Consider the following 18,468-nt stretch of genomic DNA (forward strand, 5'->3'; position numbering starts at 1 on the left):
AAATGGCCCTTTGCTTCAGATTTCCTCTAGATCCTTTTCTCTCATCCCACCCAGGCTGTCAAAATCCCCACTGCTGAACTCCACCTGTATCTTGACTAGTTGTTAGTCTAGCAACTTGTACAGTTACACACCCTTAACCATGTCACCAATAGCAGTCTTCTTCTTCTTTCTCCCTTCCCCCTTTATAATCTGCCCAGGAAGGTTTGTCTCTTTAAACAAATCTTTGATTGGTGGGGTTTTAGAAAGAGTTGGCAAGATATTGGGGGAGGGGATAAGTGAGGCCTTTAACACAGAGCTCTCCCCTAAATTGTTATCACCCAGTTTTCTTTTCTTAGGACTAAGGTTGGCTCTGGGAGCAATTCATCATGAGGTACTGAATTTTATTAAAACTCTCTTTCGTGTCATTATCAAAGAACACTGGGATCCCTCCACCTGAACAACTTTTAGAATGACTGAATTATCTTATTTGTCTGAAACCGCTTCCCTTCCAGTCTTCTTAAAAATAAGCTTAAGTTTTTGTAAGTATATAAAAATAACGATTTCACTGTCAGTTGCGCTAATGGAAAATTCACTCTTCGGTGTGAAAGGCAGCACTTTTTATGTAACATGAGCATTTTGCATTTTAAGAAAAGCAGCCTGAAAGAGAACACAATTGTCTTTATGTAACAGTGCATACTTAGTCATTGTCAAAACGTAATACTTCTCCTTTAAGACTTTGGATTTCTTGCAGCCAAGATCAACAGCTTTCTCGGGAAAGCACACACAGTCTTGGGACCAGGTTTTGAATAAAATGTTCCCTCTGTCAACCTGTTTTTAACTAAGCTCCTTAAAATAACAGTTAGTTGATTTAAATTGTTATCTAGTGGTCCGTGAAATATTACATAAGACTTTTGAAAGTTCGTAGTCAAGATGATAAGTTTCAACACTGCATCTTCCCAGGTATGACCCAAGCCATTGACCAGAATTGCTGGGGTAGCAGGCAGGGTAAGCAGATAGAAATTAGAAATGGGAGCTCAACCTGAGGTCAACCCTGAGGAGTGGAATGTTGTTTGATCCGGTTCTCTGGATCTGAGATCTGAATGTCAGGGAAAAAGACTGGAATGGAAAGGCAGGCACCTGAGAGGCCAGACACTGTGGCCAGATCATATCGTTTTGCTTCAGGTAAACATGACTGAATTTCAAATTCTCCCTCAGTCTTGACAAGAAGGGTTTGGGAGCTAGGTTACCCTGGTTTTGCAAGTGGTACCCATCTCTCTGCACAAGCCCACATATTTTAGCAAGGTGCAAAATTTGAACCTTGAAAAGCTGAAATGTGCAGGCACTGACTCCAAACTGTTTGTAAATGAAGAAAGAGTAAAGAACTACGGTGTATTCCTGCTGGAAACAGAAGATTGGAAAAGTCTATCTGAATTACAAATGCACAAATCCTTTCACCCAGAAATTCTGTTTCTATATTACTCAATCTAGCATTGCCTGTAATTGTTAAACTTGGTAAAAAATGTCATTATTAAGGGAGTGGCTAAATAAACCACAGACTTCTACAGAATGGAATAGTATGCAGCTGTAATAAAGAATGAGGTCGCCTCTACATACTAATAGGGATATTTACAGATATAATTATTCTTTAAGGTATATATTTGTTTTATATATGTGTCTGTACATATGCTTAAAAATTTTTTAAAGCAAGGTGTGTATATAATGCTGCCATTATTTTTCTGAAACAGGGATATATACATATATACAGACACACCAGGAGTGCCAAAAAAATGTATACACATGACTTGTATTCATCTTTTATTATCAGTATATATTATTACAATTTTAATACAGTTTTTGCTTAAAATGTGTATACATTTTTTGGCACCCTCTCTATGTATACAAATATATTATACATACAAGTATACATATATGTGCAATTGTGTATTGAAGAATAGCTCTCAAGAATTGATGACATTGCTTGCCTCTACGAAAGAGATCTGCTGGTTGAAGGAGAGAAGTGGGTGGAAGTTGAGTGAGATTTCTCTGGGAGGCAAGTTCTGTTGGGATTTTGTACTATGTTGATGTGACAGCTATTCAAAACTGTTACTTTAATTAAGAAACTAATAAAGATCTTTGGAAACACAAAAGAGGAGGTGAATTGATTCTGATTATAAGGAATCAGGCCTGTCTTCCTAAAGAAAGGAACACCTGAGTTGGATTTTCTTACAAAGGTCATGTTTTATAATATTATTTGAGAAAATAGTATGCTTTTCTGCAATCTGCCAAGAAAAAGCCCTTTTCAGGAAATAAGATGGGTGGTTTGGGGGGAGGGAGGATTCTGTGTATGGTTTTTATCTTTTATTTTTTGTAGTTGAAGTAAACACCGTCAGCCAGAGCTTTAAGTTAACACTCTGTTCTGACCCGTGGATACTAAGAGCTAATTTTAGTTTGGGTAATTATCTGTGGTAAAGGAAAATTAACAGTGGTTAATGGTCTAGTAGATATTCAGCAGGAACACAGAAAATAGGCTTGAAGAAGATACTGATTAGTATTATTATGCACCACACAATGCAGTGCACACCACCAGTCCATTATTTATAACAAGTGGAACACTATGCTGTAAAGAAATAGGCCTTCTCTGATTGTAAACAATGCCAAACAACAGTTAGGACAATAAAAGTATTTGGAGGCATTGGATATAAAAAGATGCTTTGGTTGCTCTTTCTTATTTCCTGACTGTATGTTAATTTTGGTGATACAATCAACCTAATTTTCAATAACTCAGGAAGGTGGATTTTTCCTATTTATCATCAGATCATTTCTTTCTTGGATGTTCTTAAGCACTTCTATTCCATTGCATTTTATCCAATTATACCTTTTGATGAAGATTAACTTCTGACCTTTTAAAAAAAAATTCTTCTATGTTTTTGACATTGTTTTATGTTTATTCTTCCTCACACTTTCCTCTTGTAAATTCTTTTTCAAATCTTACTGTTTTCTTTGAATTCTGTTCAATTACCCTGGTGTGTTTACAGCACAAACTAAGGAAATCTCAGTGTCATATGACAGAAGACAGTATGAAGTCCAGCTTAACCTTGGACTCCAGGGCCAGTTAACGTTATCAGCACTTAGAAAAAGTCTCATTGTCTCATCTCTTCCATGTTTATTTTTATTGTTTTATCGCCTTTCCAGCATATCACAATACTTTCTTTTGGGCGTGGTGATGAGGGTGATGATAAGTAATAGCATTTTATGTATCAAAACATAGTACTGATGTCTGTTCTCTGTCTATGCGCGGAAGTCTCAGCTTTTGAAAATTATACTTATGAACTGGAACTTAAATTCTCATTTTAAGATTTATGACTATCAGATGCAATCTTGCCCATCACTCATTTCCCCATGTCTCTCTGCATCTCTGTAGGCTTCTGGCTGATACTTTCACACAGGACAGATTTTCGAACCAAGGTGATAAGGCCTCTGAATTGAATTGCTCTCTGGACATCTCACCACTATGGTCTGACCTCCTGGTATTGAATTGATTTGTATCTGAGTTTGCAGTGCCCATTGGCATTACAACTAATGTCTCTTACCTGAAATACCCTTCTCAACCTTCAGCAAACTTGACTATAAGCTGTCACACCCATCAAAATTCAGCCATCTGAAAAGATTGTAGCACAGGAAGAAAGTATGAGCTGGTGAAATTATGTTTCCCTGCATTTTTGTTTTGTACTTTTTAGCTTTGGGTCTGTAAACAAAAAAAGGGGGGGCTACGTAATAAACCTGACCAGCTACCAGGGGGCCACATGGCAGGCCTGACAAGCTCAGCGACCAAAAGCAACTACACAGGATGGCCTGATCACAAATTCCTAACTGGGCAGGTCATGATGGCTAGTCACGTCCCAGGCCTATAGCCACCTAAGCAAAGTTCAGTCTTTCCCTTAGCTGAGCCCTGTCCACTGTTCTTATGCCTCTTGGATAGCATATCTTTGAAATGTCAGAATAATTTTCTTTTCCTACCTCTCAAAGGCACAACCTCAGGCACCAGAGCAGGAAACCACCAGAGCATGAGACCACAGAAGCCCTCATTGCTATGTTGTTCCCCCGCATACCATCTCTATTTACTGTTAATGTGAAACGTTAACTATTCAGTACCCACCAACGTAAAAGAAGTGTGCATTTTTTCCATTTTGCTTTTTATCTAATCCTAGAAATTTCCCAGCTTTGCTTTCTCCTGCCTCCTTAATCTACCACCCATGGATTTCATGTAACTTTGCTTACATCTGCTGCTTTGATTATAATGTATAAAATAAGCTGTAAAAATGTATTCTCTGGAGCATTTACTCAATCCATTGAGATTTTGCTTCTAGGCATGTCCTCAACATTTTGGCTCAGATAAAATCTTATAGGCTGGACATTCTTTCATTGACAGATCTTATATGATTAGCTAAATAGATATCTCTTATCTCTTCCTAAGCCACTAGACTGGAGGAATAATAAAATTCTTGATGTGGCAACTGACTGTGCCAGTTCAGACTAATCTCCACCAGGCCCAGGTTTCAATAACAAATAGTATGTATTACCACGCAACCAAGTGTCTAAAAAAAATATAAATTGTTGAAACATCAAATATAGTAGCTAACTAATCGATAATTTGCACACATTTTAAAAATGTAATTAGAGAACCCGTTCCCTATTTTGGTTGTCCGTTTAGACAATATGAGAACTATCCTGCATTTGGACATTAATAAAGAAAGATGAGTTTCTGCACTACTTACAGTAACGTATATTAACCATAAATATGAAGTAAATACTTTTTCATACACAGACTTTTTAATTCCTTAAAAGTAAGTTTATTTGTTCAAGACCATTAATCACAAGCAGTCTAATTATACAAACCATATAACTTGAAAATATTTTGAAATAGATTTTAATTTCCAAATGTAACCTTACACAGGTCTCTTAATACAATAAGGGAATTGAAAAATGTTCCAATCACAGTTTCTGGGTAGACTAAGGATGCAATAGGTTGTTCTGGAATGCTTATGACAAAGTTAGAGCAATTCCAGCTGAGGATAATAGCCAAGTATTGAACCACCTACCGGTAATATGATACATCAAAGAAGTAGTGTTCCTTGAAAAGTAGGATTTGTTTTTTTCAAATATAATTGATAAGAGGATACACAGAATTTACTCATTTGGATCTATTTATGAACATTGGAGCTAAGCTTAGAGGAAGGCTTCATTCTGTGAAAAAGATAACTTGAGATTATTCCGATAGAAATCCACAGTATCTGCAATTCTATTACATGTAGAAATATTCAAGGGATGGGCTAAGTTAAGGAGACTAAGATTTCAACAAACAAGCAATTATAGAAGATGATGTAAGTATAAATATAACTTTAATTACTGAATTTATGAAAGCTTTTCCCAAGAAAGAATCAGGCTCACATAGAAGTTTATTGCTGAAAAAAATATTTCACACACTATGATTTTCAAAAAAAATTATAAAGAATATAAACTCTGAATCTCTGTACATGAATTTTTATAACTTGTTATGTTTTTGTTTTTTTAACTTTTGCATTTAACACCTTTTCAATTCTTTGCTTGTGACTCTACTTAAATATAAAGAATCTATGAATACTTCAATAAGAGATCTTCTTTCCATCATCAAACTGAATTTTAATTTACTAACAGGGCTGAAATAAAGCATGTGACTAAGCTTCCTTACATATTTCTTCAATAACATAGTATATATGAGTAAAATAAGTATCTCAGTTAACAAAATCTAGATTCAAGTTCGTTACACAGGACCTGGCAATGGAGTTAGAAATAATCAAGTTTTATTGCCTAAACAATCTTACTCAACTCATATTTTTTTTCAACTATTTCACTTTATCTTTGATATTAGATAGCCACTGAAGTACACAGCTTTTTTCTCCATCATTAGGAAATTTCTTGACTAAGATTTTCTCTCCCCAATGGATTAAATTATTTAAGATTTATCTTTTGCATATTATTTGGTACTTTCTTTCCTGGAAAATATAAATCTATCTATATGTATCTATATGTACAAATCTTTACCCCAATTATTAATAAATTTTCCAGTTTGAAGTGCCTGTTGGTTATCTCTAAATATTCAGTCCCTTTGTTAACATTTGCAAAGAAAATTTAAAACCTGTTTTTATGACCAAAAAATGTCCATGTCCTGAAAGGATCCATGTTTCTTAAAAACTGCAATACTTGTTCCAAATAACAGTTCTCTAATGCTGTACATCATGGTAGGTGTGGTAACTATGGACCACATCTTGAAAAACGTATGTCATTAAAGATTATGCAAAAATAAAATCTCGATCAAATAAGGACATGCACATATACTCTCAAGAAAATTACTGTCTGTAAAGTTAGCTTGAGGAATTCTTCACAACTATATTATAAAATATATTAAAGTTGTGGCTCTCTCATAAAGCCATATGTCCAATGGCTGATTTACAGTTAGTTTCCCAATCCGCTTTGGGGACTCTTCATTTGGGGAATATATTTTACTACTGTGGCAAGTTAAGTGGTAGGTTATGATAACGTACTGCAACATACTGTAAAAGGGGCTTTTTTTTTTAAGAGAAATTCTGTATGTAGAGGAGAAATGAAGCAAACCTTGAATACTCAGTAAAGTGAGAATCATTTCCAACTATAAACTTATAACAAATTTAAAATAACTGAAATTTGATGTAACTGTCAGTGACAAACGTAGTTTTAGGGTGCTAGGTACATAAAAGCAAGCTCACAGTTTGAAAGGTATTATATTGGCAAAGTTAATAAAGCGAGAACAGAAAAGAAATTGGAGTATTCCAGGACATTTAATAAAATTAGTTGTTTCTAATATCCCTAACAAAGCGTGTTTCTAAAAACAGTCCTTAAATATTGTCAAACAGAACAAAAAGTATATTTTACCTCTGTTTTTGCTTGCTGCTTGTCCTTTAGTCACCTGATGCAAAGTAGAGGCAGAGGTTGAGTGGCAGAGGATGGCCTGTGGCCGTTCAGAGAAACATGTTATTACAGGAGTGACTCAGTCCTCCAAGTTAAACTGGAGGCTTGCATTAAATCTCTTTATAACCAAAGTCAGACTTTCTTAAAAGTATATGGGAGGATGCTGTTGTTGTCTGGCCGGAGGAGGCAGAGGTCTGTCGGTCGCTTGCTCGGGCGACCTGCGGCGGTCGGCGGGCAGGTAGGTCGCGATAGTGGGGGCGCCATGCAGGTGCGAGGCTATGTCGTGGTCACAGCCCTGATGTCACCTTTGAGCTTCTTCCCCCGGGGTACAGGGCGGTCCGAGCCGAGGCCGCAGCACCACCCTTGGGTCCTGAGGATCCCGCACTGCCGGAGCCCGCACCTGCTTCTCACCCGCACAGACGTCAACCAACCTGACCCGGCCTGGCCCTACCTGGCCAGACAGAGAGTAGCGCAGGCAGGCAGCTCCTCAGAGCACAGGACCCCCTTCCCAAGGACAGGAAACCGTTGGAGAACTCGGGCTTCGAGGCCATCAACTCACAGCTGACCGTGGAGACCGGAGATGCCCACACCATCCACAGGATTGACAGCTATTCATGTCAGATGGGGGTCGGGGGACGACAAGCCCATGTTCAGGCAAGTCTGCCTGGAGGGCCAGCCACACGTGCTGGAGGCACTGTCCCCACCCCAGACCTCAGGCCTCAGCCCCAGCAGACTCAGCAAGAGCCCAGGTGGTCAGTGCAGCGACAAGTGCAGCCGAAAGACCCTCTTCTACCTGATCACAGGCCCTACGAGTCCTTCCAGCCTGACTGTGACCTCAGCCGCAGCCAAGAGTTCAGCCGGGAGCCCAGCCTCAGCTGACTGGGGATGCAGTCGGGGCAGTCTGTTCTCGGTCGTGCGAGGACGTCAACGCCCTGAAGCCAAAGCTGTGGAACGCCGTGGACGAGGAGATCTGCCTGGCCGAATGTGACACTGACAGCTACGACCCGGACTTGGACTCGGACCCCTTCGGGGAGGACGGCAGCCTCTGGTCCTTTAACTACTTCTTCTACAACAAGCGGCTGAAACGGGTCCTCTTCTTCAGCTGCTGCTCCATCTGTGGATCCACGTACATGCCCTCAGAGGTGGGCAACAAGTTGGATTTGGAGCTGGGGGAAGTAGAGGCAGTGAGAGCAGCCTTGAGGAGCCCAGCGCCGTGGAGGATGGGGTTCCCGTGATCTGTATGTGAGGAAGAGGAGCAGAGACCCCAGCTTCATCATCCAACTTCATCCAGTGCCTGGACCTGCTGGCCGGAGGGGCTCCAGGGCCTCCCCAGGTGCTGGCCAGACCCTGACGCTGCCACAGCTCTAGCGCAGCCCACCTAGCCCTTTGGTTCCAGCGACTAGATGACCACTCACCCACACAGGCTCTGCTGCACAGACTGAGGCTGGACTGGACTGACACACAGAGACACTGCCCTGCCCAAAGAAGCTGACACAGGCAGGGACAGCTGGACCGCAGAGCTTATTTTTGTATTTTGTACGGCATCAGGTCTGGGCCTGTGCACTGCATCCCAAAGGGCCCTAGACCCAGCCAGCAGGCCTCAGGGTTCATCTGCCCTGGAATTGGGCAGGCACCTGAATGCCCCATTGGGCAGCATGCACTGAGTGTCACTTTGCTGCAGCTTGTTTGTTTCCAATAAAAGTTTCTGTGACTTACAAAAAAAGAAAAAGTATATGGTTATAAGTGACCATTGCTTACTGAAAATACCCAATTTAAATTCAGTGACATAAGAAGGAAAAAAGAAAACTTTGATTGGAACTTGAATTGGAAAATAGAAAGGTAAAGAAAACTGTATTTAAAAGATTTCCAGTTTAAAGAGAAAAAGGGGTCACGTGCTTTGTGTACTACAATATATATTATTTAAAAAATAAATCCTAATGTGCTATCCTTGATGATAATAGAATAACTAACTCATGGGGTATTAGCTATCACCCTGAGTATACACATTAATTTACTACAACTAATGGTTTAAGATGATGAATTGAGCTCATATATTTACTGTGTCATCTTCAATACATGTTCTTAGAAAAAAATACAATATAAAGCTGAAAACAAGAAGAGGTGACATGACTCAAAGACTGAAAACAGATGAAATTGAATCAGAAATATTTAAATAGTAGAAACTTACTTTAAAGCAGGGGCATCCAAACTGCGGCCCGTGGGCCAACTGCGGCCTGCGATCCATTGTTAATTGGCCCGCAGCAAATTCCAAAAATATATTTAGTTTACTTAAATAAACCAGGTGAGGCAATATGTACTTCACCTCAAGTGAGTGGCCCGGCTGTTTGTGTATTTTACCGCATATGGCCCTTGCTGAAAACCATTGAAAAAAGTTTGGACACCCCTGCTTTAAAGGTATGAATTTCTCCTTCTATTGGAGAAAGAAAGCTTAAGTGCAGCAACAACAAGTCAAAAACAAACAAACAAAAAACACCCTACAAGTACATGGAGGACCAGTTATCAGAGCAATCAATTAAAGTATTTCTTTCAATGTAGCAGAACCAGTCAGACCATTCAACTTCCCACAGTATGTAGAATGATAAGTAACAGAGATGTTTGACCCCAGGACATTAAAATATAGAGAAAGATCTTTCTAGGTAACATTCAGAGTTTGGCTGTTGGACCAAATACAAAAAGCACAGCTGAACTAGATATAGCTGGGTCTTCCCCAATGGCACGGAGGGGATAAAATAGAAAAGTCTATTCAACCTTTGATGGAATTACATTCCTCTTCCTTTACAGTTTTCTCCTTACTAACAGTTGTGAGGGTTCTTAGCAACCTGACTGCTGCTCACAGATGCTCCAGATGGAATGTAGTCAACATGACTCAGCCCTTTTCGCAGTTTACAGTCCATTCTCCATTTAATATAAGAATCCTGTTGGCTTCTAGTCAAGATGGTGAAGTAGGTAAATGTTGTGCTACTTCTCCCACAACCACCTCAAAATTATAACTAAACTACAGAACAACTATCATTGAGAATCACCTGAAGTCTAGCTAACTAAAGTCCTATAACTAAGGTTATATAGAAGAAGCATGTCAAGACTGAAAGGAGGGACAGAGACGTGGAATGGGTTGGTCCCACATTTGCCTGTGGCAGTTAAAACTCAGGAGAGATATCTCAGCTGTGGAGGTCCCCCCCCTTAGGAGCAAGGGGTCCCACGCAGGGTTCCAGTGCTGAGAAAAGAAGTCGCCACAACTTCTGGCTCTGAAAACCAGCAAAGAGTGTGACTGAGTGAGATGGAAGGCTGTTAGAGTCCCAGGTGCTCCTCTGAAATGACCCACACACAGTCTTACACAGTCTTACTCACTGAGAAATTCACTTGCTCTGAGCTTGAGTGTTGGGGCAGCAGCTCGAAAGGCTCCAGGGACATACCGGATTCAGGCTGGAAGGGCAGCTTTCTCCCACACAGAAGTACTGGCAGAAGCCATTGTTCCTTAGCTAAGCCCTCCCCCCACCCAATATGCAGACACAGGCAGGCTCCATATCTGTCTCAATTGATATAGCTAACATTGTTTGCCCTCCCCTGGTGATTCCCTGAGACCTCACCCCACCCAACTTGTCAAAGCCTTCAGTGGTTTTCCATAGAAATGGCCTGTCTTGTCTCGTGCTTCAGACCTCCCTAAAATCTCTCAAAGGTTCACAAACCCCAAACAAGCAGCATCTGGCCTCAGTGTGACCTCTTGCTAAGCAGCCCCAAGCCTGATACTAGTGGCAGCGGCCTTGCTTCACAGCCTCTCCTAGGCACCTCTAAGCCCAGCACAAGTGGCAACCATCTGCAAATCACTTTGTAGCACATACTAAGTTGTCCTGGGCAGAGCACAGGCAGTGGCTGACCTTGGCTTTCACCAGACCCCTCCAAGAAGCCCCAGAACCAACACACCTGGTGGACAGCTTCACACCACACCAGAGCACCACTCAACCACCTCCACAAATGACACACACAAAGGTCAGACTGGGAAGGCACCAGAGCCCCACTAAAGCAAATCCTGTTCCTCGGGGGTCAACCCCTGCACAACAGCTCCGCCATTGTAGTCACAGCCAGCCCCAACAGCCAGTCAGCCTGAGGGTCAACCCCTCTCACTTACGTGCAAAGAATGGTACACACAATCCACACAAGGGACACTCTTGGAGCACCTGGCTCAGGTGATGCCTACACCACTGGGCCCCACAAGACATCTACTACATAAGGCCGCTCTACTAAGACTGGGAGATATAGCAGCTCTACTTAATACATAGAAGCACAAATAAGGAGGCAGCCAAAATGGGAAGACAAAGAAACATGTTCCAACTGAAAGAACACAATAGAATTCCAGAAGGAAAAGAAAAAGAAAAAAAAAAAAACGAAACAAAATGGAGACAAGCAATCTACCAGTTGCAGAGTTCAAAACACTGGTTATAGAGGAGATCCAAGTGGTGGAGTAGGTAAATGCTGTGCTTGTCTCATCCCATGAACATATCAAAATTACAACTAAATTATAGAAAAATAAACCTGGAGAACCATCTGAAGTCTAGCTGAACAGAAATTGTATAACTAAGAATGTGAAGAAGAAGGCACATCAAGACTGATAGGAGGGGCAGAGATGAGAAATGGGCTGTTCCCACACCCACATATGGCAGTTGAAAATTGAGAGAGATAGCTCAGCCACAGAGATTCCCCACAAAGGTGCAAGTACCCCAGCCTCCTACACCAGCCTCCCTAGCTCAGAGTGCTGGTGCTGGGAAGAGGAGCTCACACAACTTCTGGCTGTGAAAAACAGTGGGGATTCCTACTGCCCAGGTGTGACACAAGAATGAAGGAAACCCAGACATCCTCTTAAAGGTCCCATGAAGGCATTCACCCTGGGCTCCGGTGGCAGGACAGTGACTCGGGGGCATTGGACACATATGGGGAGAGACCGAGTTGTGTAATTTCAGGGATAGGTCTGGAAGGACAGTCCTCATTTTCCCCCCATGCAGCCGGCAGGTGGGCACCATCTTTTCTGTGTTGAGCCTTCTCCCCTCACAGGCCAAAACTGAATCTGATTGGTCTGGTGGTTATAGAATTGGGGTGTTTCCTACTTTCTTCTATGTATTTCCTATATGTTTTCCCTTTCTGTTTTATCTACCTTAAACCCCCTATTACACCCTGATTATTTTGGAGGCACTGTAAGTTTAAACAGTAGAGAGCACTGATGTGTATCCTATTTGACGTATTCACTGATGATTGGGTAAAGTTGGCTATACCTCTCATTCTCTCCATATTTTATTTTATTTTCTTCATCTTCAAAATGGTGGTAATATTTACTAATATTTGCCTTTTCTGGCTGTATTGGAATTTATTGAACATCTTGATTTAATATTGTTGAAAAACTTATCATTGTAAAAAAAAGAAGGACCCACTCCTTTTCACTTATCTTGGTTTGTTAGCAATTTTAATACTTGTAGGACAGTTCTTACTTGAATGCAAGGACCTAATTAGTAGGTAATTGCAGTCGTGGTGCAGCAGTATACCAATAAAATAGGGAAACTTAACAGATAGCCCTCAATTTAGCTTACTATATTTCACTGTCTGTTTAACTTTTACTTCTCTTGTAAATGAATGAATGAATGAATGAATGAATGATGAATTAATGGACAAACAAATGAACTGAAGTATGAATCTAAATGTAATCTATCAAAGCTTTATATGTATGCCAGGAGGAAGTACATATAAAAGTGCCATATTTAGAAGATGTCAGAGAGGAAAATGTCTTCTGTGAGCTAAGGAGAGAAATGGTATTTGGGAAAATATAATCTCTTTTGAGTCTTTATGAAAGAAGATGATCTGGATTATAACTAAGTCAGGTCAAGCAACCACATGAATTTTTCAAATGACTTACTATGCATTGAAAACTGAAAGGAAATAAATTGCTTAGATATGGTCTACTTTAACAAACCAACAAGCATCAAATCAAATAATTTCTTATGTAATTCCATCTTACAGGAGTCCAACAGGGCTCACCTTCTGATATTTCTGATTGCTAAGTGAATTTCCAAGAGCCCTAGTGACACTTTGGATAAAATTGAACACTACAGTATTCAGTCCGCATCCCTCTCTCCCCTATGACTTGATATCCGGGAGTCACTTGTATTATTTAGGAATTCTCAGTCCCTGGAACACAAACAGCTATAACATAATGGTTGCTTTCTTAAGCTCCCATGTTTTTGTGGGTTCCATGGCCCATATTACATGGGCCTATTACAAATTCTCCAGGTCGCTATAAATGATTGGTGTCTCAAGACCATTGTAGCAATAACTTATCATAATAGATGCTCTTGTTACTATCCAGTTTAAGTGTGTAGTTATTTTTAAAAATAAAATGTAGATATAATATTTGATGGGACCCATCGTTCTCCAGAAATTTTTCTTCAATTTTTTTTAAAGTTACTCAGACTCTTAGTTTGAATAAAGTTTATTAATGGCCTGGCTCCTCACTCCCCTCACTCTTCCTCCTGCATCATCCACACTGACCTTCCTGATGTCCTAATACACCCCAAACCTGCTCTCACTTAAAAGCTTTTGCATTTGCTCTTCCCTCTTCGAAAAATGTTCTTCTCAGATACGTTTGTGACCTGCTCCTCCTGCCTTCAGCTTATCTCATTAGGGAGGCCTTCTCTGACCGCCCTACATGAAATTCCCACTGCTTAATCCCTTTACCCTGCTTTATTATTCTCCACAGCACTATCACGACTTGACATAATATGCATTGTTTGTTTGTTTATTTTTGTTCATTTTCCCACAAAAATTGAAGCCCCATGAGAGCAGGGACTTCAGTGTGTTCCCTTCCTTATCCCCAGTGCTTAGCAGGAGGGAAGCACCCAATAAATACTTGCTATATCAATGAATGGAATCAATGATTACGTTTTTGTTTTTTACTATAATGTCAATAAATATTTTTAAAGTAGATTGAAGTTAAACAGAATCAGCATCTTCTACGCTTCAGTATTTCAAGGAGAAATTAACATTGTATTGTTGTAGGGGTAAAAAGTTTCAACAGAATTACAGATAAGGTCATGCTGAGAAAAACACTTAAAGTAAAGTTAGCCGTAGAAGCCTATTCTTCCCTCTCAAGACATCTGAAGAGACTTGGCAAGACTCCACGCCAGCCGTCACAGCAATGACACTCAAATCCACTCTTCATATCCCTTATTACCTTCCGTTTGTTGGATGGAGAAATGATGACTCTGAAACTCTTAGTTTGGACATATTTCTTACTGCTGCTTTCAGGCATATGCAGATAGGAGGAGGATTTGGGTGTTTTTCGAACACATCTTCCACTATTATTACGTAAACTTTGACTGCAGAGTTTGGCTGCAAATGTCACTTTAACAGCATAACGGCCCAGTGGACCTTGAATAGACTTTTGCGCAGACAAGCAAGTTTCCTGTGGGAAAAATAGAGATCTATTTAGATCACTCTCAAATGTGATTCCATTGTCCACGTGGCACTAAGATCTGAAGTTTTGTATGTATTTGGAAAGGAAAAGGAGCATTTCAGTGGATTCATCATTTACATGAGAGACTAAGCCCTTGTAAAGTCACATACTCCATACTCCTCTCCCCACACCTGAGACCCAAGCTTGGGGTGTAGGGTGAGGGGTGAAAATGATTAACTTGGATAATAAAAAAACTAACACTTACACGGCACTTACCAAACATCAGGTACTGTTTTAAGTTCTTTACGTTTATTAATAATGAAATTCTCATAATAGCCCTATGAGATAGATACTATTAATCTTCCACAATTTACAGATAAAGAAATTGTAGAGTCAATAACTTGCTCAAGGTCATATGGCTAGTAGTGACAAAGCGTGAGCATTGGGTCCCAAGCTGGCTAACTCCAGCCTACTGTTCCTAACAACTCCATCCTGCCAATTTGTGCCATTCCAAGTCAGAAAGAGATGGCTGTTTTATATTCTGTGAGGCTGGAGGTTGTAATACCTGAAAATGGGACTATTTGTTAATACCTGGAAGTGAGGAAAAACTGTGGTCTCAGAATTTTCACTTAGGCAGTGAGCCAGGCAACCAGCAGCATGTTCAAAGTCAGTGGTGGGAAAATAATAGAGCTATTTTGTGTGTGCACAACTATCAAGAGTAGACTGTTAATAAGACTTTATGTAATATATTTTTTTTCCTCCTGTGAGCATTTCTGTCATAGATAATCAGAAAAAGAATCATTTTTAGAGAATCCATTATCCTTAGTGTGGATAAAAATGTTTTAAATTTAGTATTCTTTTTCTTTGGCATATACGTGAGCTTGTGTGTGTGTGTGTGTGTGTGTGTGTGTGTGTGTGTGTGTGTGTTACAGCTGACCACCCACACAATTGAAAAGGAGTATAACTGAAGTTGACCCTCCACACACCAGTACATGGATTTCCAGCCACAGACTGAAAATACAGTATATCATTTAGTCTACCAAGATCCCTGCACAGTAGACTTCAGTGCTTTTCTTAGATGGAGAAACTGAGGCTCAGAATGGTTAATTACCTTGACCAAGAGTACACCGCTAGAATGTGAACGTTGAATTCTCACTTAGGGCTGTCTCATTGGACAGCTTATGCTCTTTCCGCCCTACTGTTAACCACGGTAGCTGGTACAGCGTAATCACTTAGTGTTAGTCTCTGTACTAACAAGTCTCTTTGAATTTCATTCAAGTGAGCAGATGAAGAGCAACCATTTGTCCCTGACGTGAAAAATTAAACAAAGAACAATATATAGAATATATTCAAGATGCTGACGGAGAAATCACTGCTTACCTTTGAATCAGTATAGTTGTGCCCTCCCCACAATATTATTCCTGCAGCCCCCAATGTGGCGCTCTCACCAATTGTATGTACTAAGTCCTCCTAGAAAAGAGATGTATCATAAGTTGTTCCTGCCAAACCACATTTAGTCACTGACAATTCAATAAGACTCAACCCACCAACTATGATAAGGACACATTGATAACATTATCTTTGTTTCTAAAACAAGGAACTATAGAGCAGAATTGGAAAAGGTAATTCTGCTTGAGATATTTACATTTATTTATGATGTTCCAGGCAATATTCTAAACACTGAGCATACAAAAATGAAATAGATTCCAGTTCCTGTCCTTGAGGGAGCTCTATAGGGTGATGGTTGAGACATATAAACAAGTAATTATAAGTATAATAAATTAAGTTCTATATGAGTACCCACAAGACATATATACATTAGAGAAAGTGCTTGATGCTGCATGGAAGAGTCTGGGAAGGCTTCCTTGAAGAGGTGAAATTTCAGATGGGTCTTTGGAAATGAGTATAAATTCATCAGACAGATTAGAGGGAGCAGAGTTTTATGTCCAGTATGAAGAATAAGGGCCTAGGCTCATATGTAGGTAATAGTGTGGCCCATCCAGAGAACTGCCAGTAACCACAGGGGATTTGGGGAGAAGTCAAGGCATCTGAATCTTTGTATATAAGCAGGACCCAAATACAAAGAGTCTTTTGTATTTGCTCTTTTAAAGTATTGGGACTTAACTACAAAAATGTGTTAGTACTGGAAAGCCACAAATTTGACACTTTGATAGATATTTTTGTCACATGAAAAAGATGTATTGGAGGAGGAAATCAAGATGGTAGGGAGGGACATGAATTAGGAGATGATGGAAACTGCTGTGAGAAATGACGAGGGCCTCCACAAAGGTGTCAGTCCTTGTAAAGCAGAGGGGACAGATTGAAAGCTACTTGGAAATTAAGATAGGTAAGTCTTAGTTACCTGTTGAATAATGGAAAGAGAAGAGAGGCATCCAAGTAATTCTCAAGTTGGGTGACCAAAGTAGATTATAATTCACCAAGATGGGAAATTGAGCAGGTTATTTTCATGAGCATAGACCAAGAGAAAAGAAGCAAGAACTAGGGAAAGATGAAAGACAGAGGGGATGACTGATGGAGCACTTTACATTGTGTCCTTCCCTGCAAGGTGTGGAGAATCAGAGAGCCAGAGAGAAGGTGGTGTTCAAAGACCAAAAAGAATATGGCCACGCCACAGCAAATCTTCCCCGCATTATAGGAAGTCTCCAGAAACACTACTGCTTTTGTTCCACAACTTGTCTAATATAACAAGAAAGGAGATCATTCTTCCATTGTACTAACTAACATCACGTTCCTTGAATGTAAATCAACTCTCTTGTTTAAATTGAGACACTTCTGAAAGAAAATATTAAGCAGAGTTGGTTTTAAATTTCAGTGAAAAGTTATGTTGTTTAGATAATAGGCAAGAAATATCCATACTGCTTGTTCATCCATACTGTTTGTGAAACTAGGAAGACAATAGGACACTATTAAAACACTTTAATATAACGTTACTTAGGTAATTCTGTAGTTTTTGTGAGTAGGGTATGTGGTCTGTTGATTTCTGAAGTAGAGCTCAGAGGTAATACTTAGCCCATAATTTACTCCGAAAGTCTTATAGTACAAAAAATGGGAAAGTTATGAATAAGAATTTCGTTAAAATGTGCCTCATCTCATTCTCTCATTTTCTATCAAGGCAAACTATCTGACTGCATGGATTACTATTATTTTCTACTGTCATTATCATTGTCTGACACACTGTAGGCACTCAATAAATCATTCTTTTTAGAGTGGTAAGAGAGACGTTATTAGAAAAGATAGTATACTCCAAAGAATGAGAATCTGGTCAAGCACATTATTAGAAGGGAAAATACAGTCCAAAGGGTTAGGAGCAGGCCCCAAGCAAAAGCAAGCCTCAAAAGGCTCAGAGGGCTCAAGGGCGGCATTATTAGGAGAAAAAGTAGACTCCAAAGAATTTGAAGTGGGCCAAGCAAAAAGGAGCTGCTCAAAAGGCCAATAAATTATTTTTGAATGAATAAATATAACCCAATGTCTTTCCCGAAAGGATCTGAGAAAGTGACATGACTTGAGAGAGCTCTTATTTGAAGAATAACATATCAAGAAGATTTGGGTAGGTATGACTGATATCTTCAAATACCTGGAGATCCGGATCTGAAAGAAGGATCTGACTTATTCTAGGTTACACCAGAGGGTAGAATTGCTGGTGGGGTGACGTTATCCAGAGGGAGAGTGGACTGAACATATTCAAGAACTTCCTAGGATTCATGTTGTTCCCAAATGGCAGATTTTCTTCTGGAATAGGGAGTACCCCATCAAAAAGTGCTAAAGCAAAAGTCAGGTAAGAAAGAAATCACGTGTGGGTGAGAGGTAAATTTGATACCTCTGAGATCCTTCAACGTTTTGTTACGATGCTATGATTGTTTTCCTTCTAAACTGATTGAATAAACATCCCGTTTTGAATAAAACTGAGGAATCCTGCAGTGATGGAAACATCAAGTCTAATCCACAATGTTTGGGTCAATAGATTTTATTCTGAAATATTTGAAGAATTGATACTCCTTTTAAATGCCTTTATTTCAAAGTGATCTAAG

At 39.9% G+C, this 18,468-nt stretch overlaps 1 pseudogene; it reads left to right on the forward strand.

The window, feature by feature from the left end:
- The first annotated feature begins 7,123 nt into the window (after positions 1-7,123).
- LOC109457267 (repressor of RNA polymerase III transcription MAF1 homolog pseudogene) lies at positions 7,124-8,410 on the forward strand (annotated as a pseudogene).
- Positions 8,411-18,468: the final 10,058 nt, after the last annotated feature.

The sequence above is a fragment of the Rhinolophus sinicus genome, chromosome 8 (assembly GCF_057876585.1).
Source record: "Rhinolophus sinicus isolate RSI-liver-muscle chromosome 8, RSI-T2T, whole genome shotgun sequence".
In the NCBI taxonomy this organism is placed as follows: Eukaryota; Metazoa; Chordata; class Mammalia; order Chiroptera; family Rhinolophidae; genus Rhinolophus; species Rhinolophus sinicus.